Below are 15,478 nucleotides of genomic sequence, written 5' to 3'. Positions count from 1 at the left end.
CATGCACGAGTGACTCTATTTGCACTAGTTGTTCCCACCACAGCCAGACCGACATAGGTGGGGTTATCAGCAGCCCTGAACAAACCAAAAGACAAGCCTTCACTAGCTTTGGCCACAATCCAACCTACTGTATATCAGCTATTAAGTAACTCATTAACAGAGATTAGTTTAGTTATTAAACCTATACTACTTTTAATACATTGCAGTCTGTTAAAATGTAACCTACCCCTTAAAACTTAGACACTAATGAACAGGAACTGCAATTTTGCTGTGTGACTGAGGAGTCATTTGTAAGGCAGAGACTTGACCGTACACACTTTAACATATTTGGTGTAAATAAATAACAATTGGACATTTTTTAATGTACATTTTTCATACTTGACTGTCACCACCTTGTTTACAGCTCTCTGCTACCTGCAGTGTCAATATGCATGTCCCAGCTTGTTTGTTACACGGTGTGCTTAGCAACAGTGTATGTGTGTGTGTGCACATGAGACAATGAGGATAAGATCTCCCCTGGGGTTCCAAAGGTCGGTCAGTGGTGCAATTAACCATGCAATCAGGCTCTAACCTCTATTGCTAAAAGACAAACTAGATAACCACGTGGCCCTGATTCATTTTGTCTCCATTCAGTCTGTAAAGTGTCTATCAGCATCACTCTCAGCAGCATGGTTAAAGAGCAATCCCACACCACTGTTCTACAAAATGAACATGTCCTAAGGCCCAGCCAGACCGCTAAGAACCAGCTTCTATCAGGTCGGTGTTTATTTTTTAATTATGCATTAAGATATTAAGATTTTTTTGAGGACAGTAATCACCTCTAAATGCATTTCCTCTTTAAATCAGTTTGATGCTACTACAATCCAGAGCCAAAAAGATGCATCAAGGCTCATCAAATTTGGAAGTGTGGCCCTGACAACAGCTGTGATACGCCAGACTGGTCAACCTCATCTTCCCCTGTAGCGTATTGGAGGCCAAGAAGCTGCGAACAGACGCAGTCTGGGCGTGTGGCGAAAGAAGCCGAGACTTTCTTCCCGTCTTGCTCAGTTGTGGCTCAGGGGTGGTGCAGAAATCCATAACCCTTACCTCCTGACACTTAGCAGCACTTTATCAGCCAGTCATCACCCGCAGAGTACACATAACACAGCCCTGGAAAACACGCTCTGTCCCTTAAGTATATTTAAAAAGCTTTCATAACAGCGGATACAATATTGATAAAGTGTGGTGCCTCTTTAAATCACTATCCATTAAGATCAGCAGAATAGGTGTGTGTTTTGTTTTTTTTCATTAGGTAAAAAAAACCACATTAAGTTAAAATGCTGTGATATGCTGATAGCCTCTTAAGACCCAACACTGTATTCAGGCAATTTTAATAGTTAATTACAGATGCAGTGGCTGCTTGACATTTACATAAAAATTAGATTTTCTGAATTAAACTTGTATGGTTTAGAACTCTTCTGCTATTTGTCTTCACAGAATCTAAGCACGGGGAAAAGGGGATCTATTTGTGCAAAAAACTATAAAATAACAATACTAATGAAATGTTTGAGGAAGCGTTCATAAATCAGCTTTTTCATAACATCTAATTATGTGCACCTAACAACCGAGCATATGTTCAAATGTAACTCAGGTGCAGCTCTCTGACAATAATAGCTTGAGAATATACACATATGGCTCTGCTTCACTGTCCTACATTCAATGCCAAGGGTATTCACACATTCCTCTCTAAAGCCTGCCCATTCAGTTTCACTGCAGCAACCAGGCCTTAAGGGCTTCATGCATATTAGTGGTTCCCCTTAGCAACGCTGCCTGGACAACACGTCTGTCCCATCTTGACCAAAGCAGGGGAAATTTTTGACACTGCGATGCACTGTTCCAGTTTATCTAGAGGTGTTTTATAAATACAGTACCGCCAAATACTGTTGTTATTAATACTAAGACATGTAGGACCCCACACACAGATTTCTGTACTTCATGATTTCTTGTGGTGATGCTGGTCAACATTAAGAGCAAAATGAATGGTAGTTAACTAACTTGCAGGGGAAATGAGGGATGGCTGTGGAAAAGCAATCACAGGGCTCATTATTTGGCACATGAATAAATTCACGCACAGACTGACAGCTTAATGTAAGGATTATTAATTACAGGATTCTTGCTTTTTGCCTCTTTAGGGGTATTTTTTCCTGTAATGACGCATTATTTATCTGTGTTTTACACTGAGTCTGGTGGGATCTCTGTATCAAGACACCATCGGTATCGTAAGAATTGTGACATGTCACAGACGTGCTGCCATCTCTAATCTTTAGAGTCAGGCATTACACTAAACTGAACTGCTAAAATTAGCGTCTATGTGACCTTTTCTTCTGGGATTAAACAATATTTTAGCTTTAGACCTACATAATCTTTGTCTTGCCTCTCAATATCTAAAGAGATAGATAATAGGCATAAATTCTTGGAAGTCCATTCATTAGTTTCCTGGATGCACCAAAGGCTAAATTTAACATTGCTCCAGTGGAAAGACCAGCTGTCAGCACCCATTTAGTATAATTTCTAGCACTAAAACACTGAACAGATTCAATTTGTAGAGTTCCTTTTTTTCTGTGAATCATGAGCAGATGAGACCAGAGGTAGAATTTCCCCCACCGGACTCAGACGAGAGGCAGAGCAGTTTTGTGTCTTTGATATTCAGAGAAAGAGAGACAATGCAGTGACAGGCTAATGTTTTTGGATTCGATTTTCATTAGCTCCTTGTTATCAGTGGTCGATCCCATTAACGTGTCAGCAGGGTAACATCAGAGGTTTCTAGGGACAGAGGGTGAAGACATGTAACATGCACACCATGGTTTGGTCATATCTGTGGATGGAAAGCTAATGAGCTACTCAGGAGAGCAAATCAGTGGCAGCTGACAAAAGCTGACATGATAGGAAGTTATTCTCAAAGCACTTCAGGGGTAATTAGTCCAGTTATACTACATGCACTAGAAAGATATTGTTGCTTTTGTTGTTGTATTTTAAGTTCCACTCAAAGTTGGCTTTGTGGTGTTTAATTGTTTTGTTCCAGGCACGTTGTATCCCAAAGTATTACAGTCAACAGTGATAAATTAGCACATCACCATTCAAGCAAAAACATGCTTATGCAATCTCCTCGAATTCTCTCTTCCAGCGTCTTCATCCACACATACAAACACATGTGCACGTGTGTATATAAACCTACATGTTGACACTTGTGTGACAATGATGTCAACAGACCATTTACTGCATGCGTCACCATTGTCATCAGACACGCTGTCCAGTAGCACCATTCATCTTTTGACACTAAACCCTGCCACCTCTAAGCTGCTGGATGCCAACACATTTAAGGTGAATGGTAAATGGACTGGTTCTTTGTAGCGCTTTTCTACTCTACTTGAGCACTCTAAGCACTTTATATATCCCTCATTCACACAAGCACATTTTCCCATGCTTTTTCTACTGAAGAGCTTTCTATCCAACATTCACACTCTGATGGATACATCGCAGAGAAACTTGGGGTTCAATAGCTTGCCCAAGGATGTCTGGCATGCAGATTGGAGCAGTCAGGCATCGAACCACCAACCTTCCAATTAATAGATGGCTCCTACAGCCAAACCTTAAAAGTGCTTCAACGGTGACAGAGTTTCTGTCTGCAGCACATTGTTGGCTCCGCTAACACTGCATTGCATTTATTTATTTGCACCCACTGAATGACCAGTGCGAACAGCAGCACTGCCATGTGGCAGCAAGGCGCTGCACAGAAAGAGGGATTCTGTCCACTCCATGGCAGAAGGACTTCAGCGGCTGATGGATGGACAGGTGCCAGGCTCGGCCCAAGATGAGGCCACAGTCTAGTGCCAGACAGATAAATCTCAAGCAGACACTGATAGGCTGCAAAGTCATCATAATGACAGGTGGGCTGGAGCCAAAGGCAGGCGGCTGCGGTGCCGCCCATCCCAGAGGTGTAATGTGCTTGTGATTAACTGTCAATCCCTCCTGTTTGGTGGACAGACGTTCAAGCACAGTAAGAAGCACTCATCATTGTGACAGCTACTGTAGCTCTGACCTTGGGCTTCACCAAGAGGGCTGCACACATTTCCTTAGAAATTTCTATAAATGTAAACAATTAATCCAAAGCAATTAAGAATAAGTCTGGTTTTTTTGTTTCTTTTTTATTGAGATTCATACACAGCATTGCAATAAACTACAAGTACGCCACAGAGCGAAGCAGCTCTTTAAAGGAGAAAGGGTTTTTTCATGGACGGATGTTTTTATATGTTACAAAAGGACAAATGCTGCTGTTAATAATGAACTTATTGATGGCGCAATTAACTGCTTCAAGTTTCAGCATTAGTGTCGGCTTCTTAATTAGCTTTCCATCCATCTAAATGTCAGGCAAGTTTTGTTTTTCAGACAATTAAAAACATGACAGTTATGTGAAAATTTGAAGTAATTCCCTAAAGATTTACAGAACTGTAAAAAAGCAGTTCTCTCTAAAAATTTACAATAAAACAATTATTTAACAATAAAAAGAGATCCAAGCTGAATCTTGAAGCTCAGCATGACACCATCCGAAACCTCGGGATTGCTTGTTTATGCGTGTCCCTGCCCACAGAACCGCTACTATACACTCTTAAGAAAGAAATCAGTACGTGATGGCTTATTGTGATTCAAACAAAACATGCTTTTCTTTCCAAAGCGACTGCTGCTGACAGGGTTTAGCGCTCAGTGAGTTTTTCTCAAACATCAACTCAGAGCAGCTCTTTCAATCACTGAGTTACATATCTGATTGTCAAAGTTAGTCTTAATAATCCACAGTCTGCACTGACAGCTGTGTTCATCGGAGCTCCTTTCTACAGTTGAAGTGCCTTGAAAAAAAACATTTTTTGAAATCCACCCAGCGTACTGACAGACGCTGTATCTGAAAACAAACCCTGCTTTTTCACTGCTGTCCACAGTGAAGGTGGGTATCGCTCCAAACTAACTGTGGTTTCTGCTTCCTAAGGACTTTTAAATGCTTTCTTAATGTGTGATGTTTTATTTCACTAGAAAACCTATATCATGCCCAGCTAAAACTGGCTGTTTGCCAGGTACAAAGAGTGAAATGGAGCCAGATATATTACATCCATATATCTTTAGAACTTAGCAAATATGTGCATGACTAGATACCACTGAAGGTACATCCTATATTTGTCTTGTAATACAAGTACGTCAGTAATGGCAGTGCAAAGCTGGGATAAAAACACACATTAAATGTTCATAATTCACTCATCTTTGCCTGCTATGTGCTTTCACATGCTGCAAAAAAACCAAAAAAGGCCTATTTGTTTAAATTTTATTTATGCACATAGGAAAATGTGGCTGACCCATCACCACTAGGCACCATTAGTTCTCATACCTGACTCATCTTGAGTGAAGGATGAACGTCACGGGAAAAAATCCAAACTTCAGGCAGAAAGCGCTCGGCTATATTAAACAGCTGCACTAACCGTAAAATGTCAAAACCATAGGTGCTGCCAGTTACCAGCTTTGGAGCGCGAATACAAAAATACGTTTCTGCATATTGACAGAACGAGAAATTCAATAATTATACAATATTCTCAAGATGTTTTATGCAAATTAACGAATGCAACAAAGTGCCATAAGCGCTATTGGGACTGTAGTCATCATCTGATGAGGAACGCCTGTTGTTTGAAAACAAACACCTGCTGTGGGTTGAGATGGCCGTGTGGCAATGTTACGGTATATTACAGCAGCTGTGACTAACTCCAAAAGTACGTTTAAAGCAACAGGTGCTGAATTCACGGCGTGGAGTGTGAAGGTGGTTGCTCCCACCACCCCAAAGTCATGCTTGTTATATTAATTGGTGATTCTAAATTGGCCATTGGTGTTAATATCAGAGTGAATGGTTGTCTGTCTCTCTATTAGCCCTCTGAGACCTGTCCAGGGTGTGCTGTGCCTTTTGCTTTCACCTCTCAACCCTGACTTGGATAAACTGTTAAGAAAAGGCTTGTATGAACACCATTAAAAGCCCATTCGTGATTTTTTTTTTTTGCAGTTTTTCTTTCTTTTCTATTATATTCTTCTATTCTAACACTATTTTCTGCTGCTGAAGGATCACATTCATACACAACAGCAAGCCAAAGCTAGTTGAACCCTCTCCTCCACCATAAAAGTGGTTTCTGTTTTCCAAAGCTTGGTAGAAAGTATGCTTTTCTTCCTCTGTTTTGTTTAACCTCCCATCGATTACTACCTCTGGCTGGCTGAGAGCAGAGAGACTTTTTTTTTTCTCCCTTTTTTGTGGTGCCTCTCTGCGGTGTGACATCCTTGTCCTGACAATAACACTAGGAGAGGAGAACAAAACCTTAAGAAAAAAAAGAGAGAGGGAGAGAGACAGAGATGCAGCGAGGCAGCACGGCCGCACAGCCAAACGCACTTTCCCGAGCCTTTGTTTTCAGCACATTGCCTTGAGTATGCAACTATGCAGAGTAAAACACAAAGAAGAGTGATTAAAACAGACACAGGGAAAACAAATTTAGACTCGGTATTCCTCGTGACGGTTTTCCTTCCTTCGCTGCACGCAATGTTGTAATTGTGCTCTTCTGCTATCTTTTTTGTTACAGTCTGCTTCTGACATTACATTCTCCTGCTTTCTTGTCTATCTGTGTACCTTAAGGTTTGCGGATGATGAGTTGAGCACAGTTCAGTACTGGGATGTCTGCCCTCCGGCAAAGTGGCATTCTCTCAAACTAAGAGCCAGGCTGAATATACATAGTGAAAGTGTTTTTTTTACTTAATCTGCATTTTGATGATACGGTTTGTCCTTTCACATGTGATAAAGAGAAATAGGAAAACAATTACTTGCATTCCTCTTGTACTATCAGTGCTCTGTCAATCTGGGGAATTAATGCACACAAGCCTTTGCAAATTTACAGAACTGCGGAGAAGCCATCTTCAGTGTTTCTTGAAAGGCACAGTCATTTTTACAAATGCTTGCTTTAAAATAATCAATAAAACAAAGTGAACAAAACCTTTTCTTTCCCTCCCAAAAAACTTGCCTGGTTTTGAAATCTCGACGGACAACTCAGACTCCGCTTCACCTCCTTGTCTGCCAGGGCTTTTATCTGTACCTCTTGCTTAAAAAGGATCAGAAACTGTCAACTGCCAGACTCTGAAGAGCTGCAGCATGGCCATTAGGCAACCACGGAGACTGCTGTGCTCGCTTTCAGAGGGTTTGCGATAGAGCGGCTCTAAAAAGCTCTGCCAAGCCCCAGCCTAAGGGAGCTCCTGCAAGCTCGGGGCCCTATTTCTGCTCCTACATCCAGACTGCACTCATCAGCCAGTCTGTCTGCAATCAACAATAGAGCCAGATGGACAGAGACTGAAGGATCCACCGGCTGGCTCTACTGTATAGGCAGCCAAGAAGTACAGTGCTCGAAGTAACTTTGTTAAGTCGTGAGGACATTTGTTTCAGAGAATAAACAGGTGCATGGGCACCTGGTACCCACACAGTGTTTTTAACCTCTGTTTGTCCAGCTGGTGTTTGCTGAGCATGCACATGCTATTTTAGAGACAAGCACGCACATATGTGCTTCTTTACTGCCATAACATGATCCTGTCTGCAAAACGCAAAGTCCATAATGGGCCAAAGCGTGTATGTGGTCTTTGTCCCTGCAAGGACACCACCAGCACACTGATTAAACTACGCACCGCATCTCATTAATTCTGACCATACCAGGGGGAAAAAGCTGTTATATTGAAAGATACAGTGTGCTACTGTTGTATTATGTGGAAACATGTGCATGTTTATTGTTTTAACATTTTTTCAGGCATGAATGTAATTTAACATTCTAGATGCGCCATATTTAAATTAAAAAGTGCCACGAGAACAGCTCGGATGAAGTGTTTAATCAAAAGGCATAATTATTCATTCAAGACTTTCTGGGAAGAAGAGTCTACAATTAGAACATTGAGAAGAGTTACTGCACATCATAGAGCTGTGGTTTCAAAATGACTTCAAATATCTAAATGTGGTTTGTTTGGTTTTTGTTTGGCAAAGATTGTCTTTCATCTTTAGTGGTCTTAAAGCACCAAATTACATGGTTTTGCACCATATGTTCAAATATCACCTGACAAGTATCTCTCAGCTAAACAGTTTTATTGTTTGTTTGTTTTTTCCGGGTTTTGCCAAAGCTAATTTAGGATGTGCAGTCCCATTTTTCCACACACTGGGTTAGTGTTCCTTCAGCTAAATCCAGCATGCTTTCTTTTTATTTGACTTCATAATGAAAAAATAGCACTAGTCCCAAAGTAGATGGCTTACTTAATAGCCAAAACAAAGCTTATCAGCCATCTGCTTGCATTGCATTTAAAAGTCCCAGAGGTCTTATGAGACCAAATGCAAAGCATGTTAGGAACAAAGAGGGCAGACTGTACATTTCTGTGTGGTTCAGTGACCTGTTGAGCCTCACAGGGCACGATCCTTATGAAAGGAAGCCAAGCAGAACCACAGGGGGAGTAAAAAAAAAAAAAAAGCCAGAAAGCCAGCGGCATTTGCAGACGAGCCTTTGAAGTGTGGATAGGGTAGATAGGGCTAAACCTTTATGCTTAATACGTCACAGAGAGGATTTAAAGCTGCTCCCTGCCTATGTAAACAAGCAGGGATGGTCCATGTGTCCGTACACATTTATGAAAACATTGTCTCTGGAAATTTTTTTTTGTTTTTTTTAAGCACACACTAATAAACATGGGCAGTAGTACTGGCATATTTGCATATATGAGGGAGCTGATTTAAGCCGTTCCTTATTTGCATTGTCTTTGAAGTGCTCCTATTGGTAGTGTAAAGGAGTTCGACCCGTTAAAGCCCACAGAAACAGGATTAGTCTAGCCCCGCTTCCTAATTAATTGCCGGGATGTTTGGCTAATAAATCTTGGTTATCTGGCCCTCTAATCGTAGCAGGAGATAGCAGGACTCTGACCCAGCCGCTGGAATGTTTAACAGTCTGTGCTTTCTGTAATCAAGCTCAGAGAAATGTGGAGGGAATATCTGCTTTATTTTGCTCTTCTCCTAATTTAATTAACAAAAAGATAGGCCACTGCATTGCGGAAATTGTAGTGCATCATTAGATTAGTCGCTAATTGGATACCAGTTCTCTGTAGCGAGTTCTGCTGTGTGTGTTTTTAAGAACTTTTCTTGAAGAAGCAAAGTTAGGAATTGTTTGACTGTGGTAGATAGTTCTAGTACACATAGATGGAGTGTCTTGAGACTGACATGCTAGCAGACATCTGAGTAGAAAACATAAGGACACCCTCACACCCAGAGGCATACAAGGCTACAGCAATGAGCACACGCTGGGAAGGCAAGTAGCTTGTGTTTGGCTGCTCCCGCCCCACCACAGACTGCTGGCCTCTCCAGAGAATTGGAGCCGAAATCTTAGTCTACCTCTCAGAGACTGTTGCAACATGTCTGAGCGAGAGGGCATTTGTAATGCACCAACCAGGGCTCGAACAGAACTGCAATGTCATCTCATTCTCAATATCATGAGCAAAGTGTGAAATAAAACTCAGTGTTAGACTGGATAGAATATTTTGAGAGAGGGTTGGGGGGGCAGAAAGTGAGCAAATGAGTGAGAGAAAAGCTGAGATGCAGGTGCAAATGTGCAGCTCGAGATTCAGTGAAATGGAAAACGTGTGTGTGAGGACTTTGGTTAGTTATGTTGTGAGGACATAAGTCTGCTTGGATAGTCTCGTGATGGGGACTTGGTCCAAACCTGGTGCTCTTTTAAAAAAAAACAAAAAAAAAAAAACGAAAAAACATGAAACTAAGTATTGCAACTGAGCTTAGTAAGGTTAGGTTCAGCTAAGTGAAAGTGAATTTTATGTCCTGTGTGCATGTGCAAAAATAGATGCGTGTGATCCTGGGCTGGGAAGACTCCTCTGCTCCCAGAGAGGCCCCAGATAAATTAGGTTAAGTGATGTGCAAATCCCACAGCTGTTTGAAGGATCGTTTTGCAGCCATATAAGGGGCATCCAGCTGCGCGTCGAAGATCGTCCCCGCCACCTCAAAGGGAACACACGGGACGACGAGAGGAGTGGCAGAAAGCCGCAGGAGCACTTTGAAACACTATATTTCCCACAAGTTAGATTTTGAAATTCCCTGTTTTCTCAGCAAAGAAAAACATCACAATCAAAGCATATAAAAGAATATGAGTTTCCTCTGAAGTTATGATTATGGCTTTTTCTATTGCTCCCTTTAGAGAGCAAGGCCCTTAGCAAGGTGACAAGGAAGCCGCCCGCATAGCGGTGGGAGCTGGAACTTAATAATTGTACTGTCACAATAAAACTGATGCAGAGCCTCCAGATTTCAGTTTATGGCTTTGCTTCAGAAAAACAAAAAAACAGCTGATTCGCTAAACATGGCTGCCTTACGCTTCCCTACACAAATCAATTACTGTCGGTGAAGAACATAAGTCAGCAAAGTGGATGCATGCAAGATGGTGTGCATCTACGTGCCTGTGCCAACTTTATTCACGCATGTCTTGCGTTTGTGTGGCACCAATTTACTGCGTGTGGCAGTGTCCTCATTCCCATCGTTTGAGTTTAATATCTGAGCAAATGCTGTCAGACAGCTCTTTGGGAAGAACCCCCAGCAGTCATTAGCTGTAACAACCTGGGAGTGTTCCTCGGAGGGCTACGCTCTTCACTGCGATTAATTCAATTCAATTCAATTTTATTTATATAGCACCAAATCACAACAAAAGTCACCTCAAGGCGCTTTATACTGTACAGGAGATACAGAGAAAAACCCAACAATCATATGACCCCCTATGAGCAAGCACTTTGGCGACAGTGGGAAGGAAAAACTCCCTTTTAACAGAAAGAAACCTCCGGCAGAACCAGGCTCAGGGAGGGGCGGCCATCTGCTGCGACCGGTTGGGGTGAGAGAAGGAAGACAGGATAAAAGACATGCTGTGGAAGAGAGACAGAGGTTAATAACAGATATAATTCAATGCAGAGAGGTCTGTTAATACATAGTGAGCGAGAAAGGTGACTGGAAAGGAAAAACTCAATGCATCATGGGAATCCCCCGGCAGCCTATGTCTATTGCAGCATAACTAAGGGAGGATTCAGGGTCACCTGGTCCAGCCCTAACTATATGCTTTAGCAAAAAGGAAAGTTTTAAGCCTAATCTTGAAAGTAGAGATAGTGTCTGTCTCCCGAATCCAAACTGGAAGCTGGTTCCACAGAAGAGGGGCCTGAAAACTGAAGGCTCTCCCTCCCATTCTACTTTTAAATACTCTAGGAACAACAAGTAGGCCTGCAGAGCGAGAGCGAAGTGCTCTAATAGGGTGATATGGAACTACAAGGTCATTAAGATAAGATGGGGCCTGATTATTTAAGACCTTGTATGTGAGGAGCAGGATTTTGAATTCAATTCTGGATTTAACAGGAAGCCAATGAAGGGAAGCCAAAATAGGAGAAATATGCTCTCTCTTTCTAGTCCCTGTCAGTACTCTTGCTGCAGCATTTTGGATTAACTGAAGGCTTTTCAGTGAGTTGTTTGGACATCCTGATAATAATGAATTGCAGTAGTCCAGCCTGGAAGTAATAAATGCTTGAACTAGTTTTTCAGCGTCACTCTGAGACAGAATATTTCTAACTTTAGAGATGTTGCGCAAATGGAAGAAAGCAGTCTTACATATTTGTTTAATATGTGCGTTGAAGGACATGTCCTGGTCAAAAATGACTCCAAGGTTCCTCACAGCGTTACTGGAGGCCAAGGTAATGCCATCCAGAGTAAGAATCTGGTTAGATACCATATTTCTAGGCTTTTCAGGGCCGAGTACAATAACCTCAGTTTTATCTGAATTAAGAAGCAGAAAGTTAGCAGCCATCCAGGTCTTTATGTCTTTAAGACATTCCTGCAGTTTAACTAATTGGTGTGTGTTATCTGGCTTCATGGACAGATAGAGCTGGGTGTCATCTGCATAGCAGTGAAAATGTATGCTATGTCTTCTAATGATACTGCCTAAGGGAAGCATATGTAAACAGAATTGGTCCTAGCACTGAACCCTGTGGAACTCCATAATTAACCTCAGTGTGTGAAGAGGACTCTCCATTTACATGCACAAATTGGAGTCTATTAGATAGATATGATACAAACCACTGCAGTGCAGTACCTGTAATACCTACAGCATGCTCTAATCACTCTAATAGGATATTATGGTCGACAGTATCGAATGCTGCACTAAGGTCTAGCAGGACAAGCACAGAGATGAGTCCACTGTCACAGGCCATAAGAAGATCATTTGTAACCTTCACTAAAGCTGTTTCTGTGCTGTGATGAGCTCTGAAACCTGACTGAAACTCTTCCAATAAGCCATTCCTCTGCAGATGATCTGTTAGCTGTTTGACAACTACTCTTTCAAGGATTTTTGATATGAAAGGAAGGTTGGAGATTGGCCTATAATTAGCTAAGACTGCTGGGTCTAGAGATGGCTTTTTGAGTAAAGGTTTAACTACAGCCAGCTTGAAGGCCTGTGGTACATAGCCGATTATTAGAGATGAGTTGATCATATTAAGATTGAAGCATTAATTAATGGCAGGACTTCTTTGAGCAGTTTTGTAGGAATGGGGTCTAAAAGACACGTTGATGGTTTGGAGGAAGTAATTATTGAAGTTAACTCAGAAAGATCAATTAGAGAAAAAGAGTCCAAATGAATATCAATGGTACTAAGAGTAGCTGTAGATAATATTACATCTGTGGGATGATTATTGGTAATTTTTTCTCTAATGATAAAAATTTTATTTGTGAAGAAGTTCATGAAGTCATTACTGGTTAGCCTTAAAGGGATGGTTGGCTCAGTAGAGCTCTGACTTTTTGTCAGCCTGGCTACAGTACTGAAGAGAAACCTGGGGTTGTCTTATTTTCTCATTTCAGGGACGAATAGTAAGATGTTCTGGCTTTGCGGGGGTCTTTCTTATAAAGCAGCAAACTATTTCTCCAGGCTAAATGACGATCCTCTAAATTTGTGACACGCCATTTCCTCTCCAGATTACGAGTCATCTGTTTTAGGGTACGTGTTTGAGAATTATACCACAGAGTCAGGTACTTCTGATTTGAGGCCTTAGTTTTCACCAGAGCTACAGTATCCAGAGTCGTACGTAGTGAGGAGATAAAATTATTAACAAGATAATCGACCTCTGTTGGAGTAGCGTTCAGATAGCTGCTCTGCTCTGTGTTGGTACAGGGCATTGAAGATGATAACAGTGGGTGGATTATATTCTTAAACTTAGTTACAGTGCTTTCAGAAAGACATCTACTTTGATAAAGTCTTCTCGCCACTGCTGTGTAATCAATTATTGTAAATGTAACGATTACAAACAATAAAAAGACAGCCGGGCCAACGATGCCATGATTGAGCTAACTTTGCGGGCATCGGCGATGGTCTAACACTATGCAATAAACATTTAGAGTTTTATACCTTTTTGTTTTCCACAACAATTTTGAGACATCAAGCTGTGGCTTGCACAAGCATCTGCAGCCTCATTCCGTTCACCATAGCAAAAATACAGTTCCCACTTTGTGCCATACTGCAGTCAGTATGTCTGAAGGTAGGAGGCACTGAACAGATTTGATGGAGGCAGTAAAAACTGCAATGGCTGTGAAAAAGGAATCGAATGTGGTAATCCTACAGATGCCATAAAAGCACACAAGGCACTCCTCGAAACGTGCATCTCTCATTTTCCAAAGCTGTTGTAACCTCTATCCTCTTTATTTCCGAACTTACCAGCTAGGCCAACATTTACAGTCAGAGCGGAAAATGTATTCTATCTGCAGACCATCCAGTATTAGAGGGAGGCCTTTGTTTCTCACAAATATAATCTCCACAGACTTATTATCACCCCCCAACACACACACACACACACACACACACTCTGTCTCCAATGACATTGAAGAATCCTCATGAAAGCCAACCCCTCCTCTTCTAATTTGTCAGCTATGCGTTTGGAGGAGAGGGTGTAGAAGAAAAGTAGGGTTTACATCGGTTTACATTGGCCTATTGAATTTACTCATTTTTTCCAAACAAAATATTTGAAGTAATTGTGATACAACATTTTGCAAAAGTCTTGAGCTATCCCTTTTTTTTCTTTTTCAGTTCTCCAAGTTTAACTGCTTTTTCAGGTCCGTCCTTGTATTTGCAGAATGATGTTTTTCATGTGTTTGTCTCAGAAATGGTCTCTGGCTATCAAGAAGCCATTCTTAAGCAAAGGGAAAAGGTCAAACAGGCTGAAGTATGCCAAATTACACAAGAACTTGACTAAAAATCATTGGCGAATTGAGTGATGAATCCTAATAAAATATGAAATTTTAAGTTCAAATTGTCATCAATATCTATGAAGGCAATCAGAACACAGGTGGTTGTCTACATCTGTAAGTGACGGCATGGTTTTAACAGTCAATAGTCGGTAAAGTACAGATTCAGTGCAGTAAAGCTATACCTGGATAGAACAGCACACAGTGAAACACTATCAGTCATGGACTGAGTCTGGACCTCAACATTATTGAGGTCATATTTTTCATTTACTTCCATTTACTTAGTGAAAAATAAAGAAATGGTGGGTGTATATATCCACCTTTAAAATCTTAAGCTGAAAGCCACGTGCACGACATTGTTAAAATAATATTTTCAGTATTTGACATTTTCATGTGATTTTTTAATAATGGTTTGCAGCTGCAGGAGTAAAATCCAACACAGCAACATCGAGAAACTTTTCTCTGTCAATACAAAGTATGATGCCTCTGGGCACCTGTCAGTACCTGGAACCAGCTCAAAGTCTGTGCACTACAATGCTTAAATAAACTTTGATTTAAGGATTTCAAAGGTGCTAACTCCAAATACTGACAAGTATTTCTTTTTATTATAGACAGAATACTTTAAAATTCTTTAATTAAAGTCTGTAATCTCATATTTTTTCCCTTAATGCACTATGACCTTTGCAAAAGCAGGAAATCATTCACTGGAATACTTATAAAAGGGTGTCAGTAAATTCTTTAACCCATTTAGGCATGACAGTGTTTTAAACACACAAAGAAAAAAGATAATTTTAAATGAAGTTTGAATTCATCTTTGTCTTCAGTCATCTGTGGCGTCCCTTCTTCATCCAAGCCTTACCACCGTCACGTCTTTCACACTACAATAACTTATCTGAAAGGCAATACGCTTCATATGTGTTAATAGAGAATAATAAAGTTTGGTGAAGCAAGAGAAGCCAATTATCAACAGTCTGCTTAAAAGCTTAGAGGTGGTCACACATATTAAACAGACGGCCAGCATGAGAAGCGGTGCAGATATTTCATCAGTCAGATCTGAGATATTACTGTTGTCACTCCTAACTAACACAGCTCTGTGTTAGTTAGGAATTATATTTCAGCTCGCTTCTACCATCTATTTCCACATGTGCT

General features: G+C 41.0%; 1 protein-coding gene across 4 annotated transcripts in view; it reads right to left on the bottom strand.

Annotated features, from left to right (window-relative positions):
- ptprub (protein tyrosine phosphatase receptor type Ub) overlaps positions 1–15,478 on the bottom strand; it is a 195,117-nt gene that overhangs the window by 112,205 nt on the left and 67,434 nt on the right. The window lies entirely within an intron of this gene.

This window comes from Maylandia zebra, linkage group LG11 (assembly GCF_041146795.1).
Source record: "Maylandia zebra isolate NMK-2024a linkage group LG11, Mzebra_GT3a, whole genome shotgun sequence".
NCBI lineage: Eukaryota > Metazoa > Chordata > Actinopteri > Cichliformes > Cichlidae > Maylandia > Maylandia zebra.
Note: the sequence above shows the minus strand (reverse complement) of the source record. Positions and strands in the feature narration are given on the sequence as shown.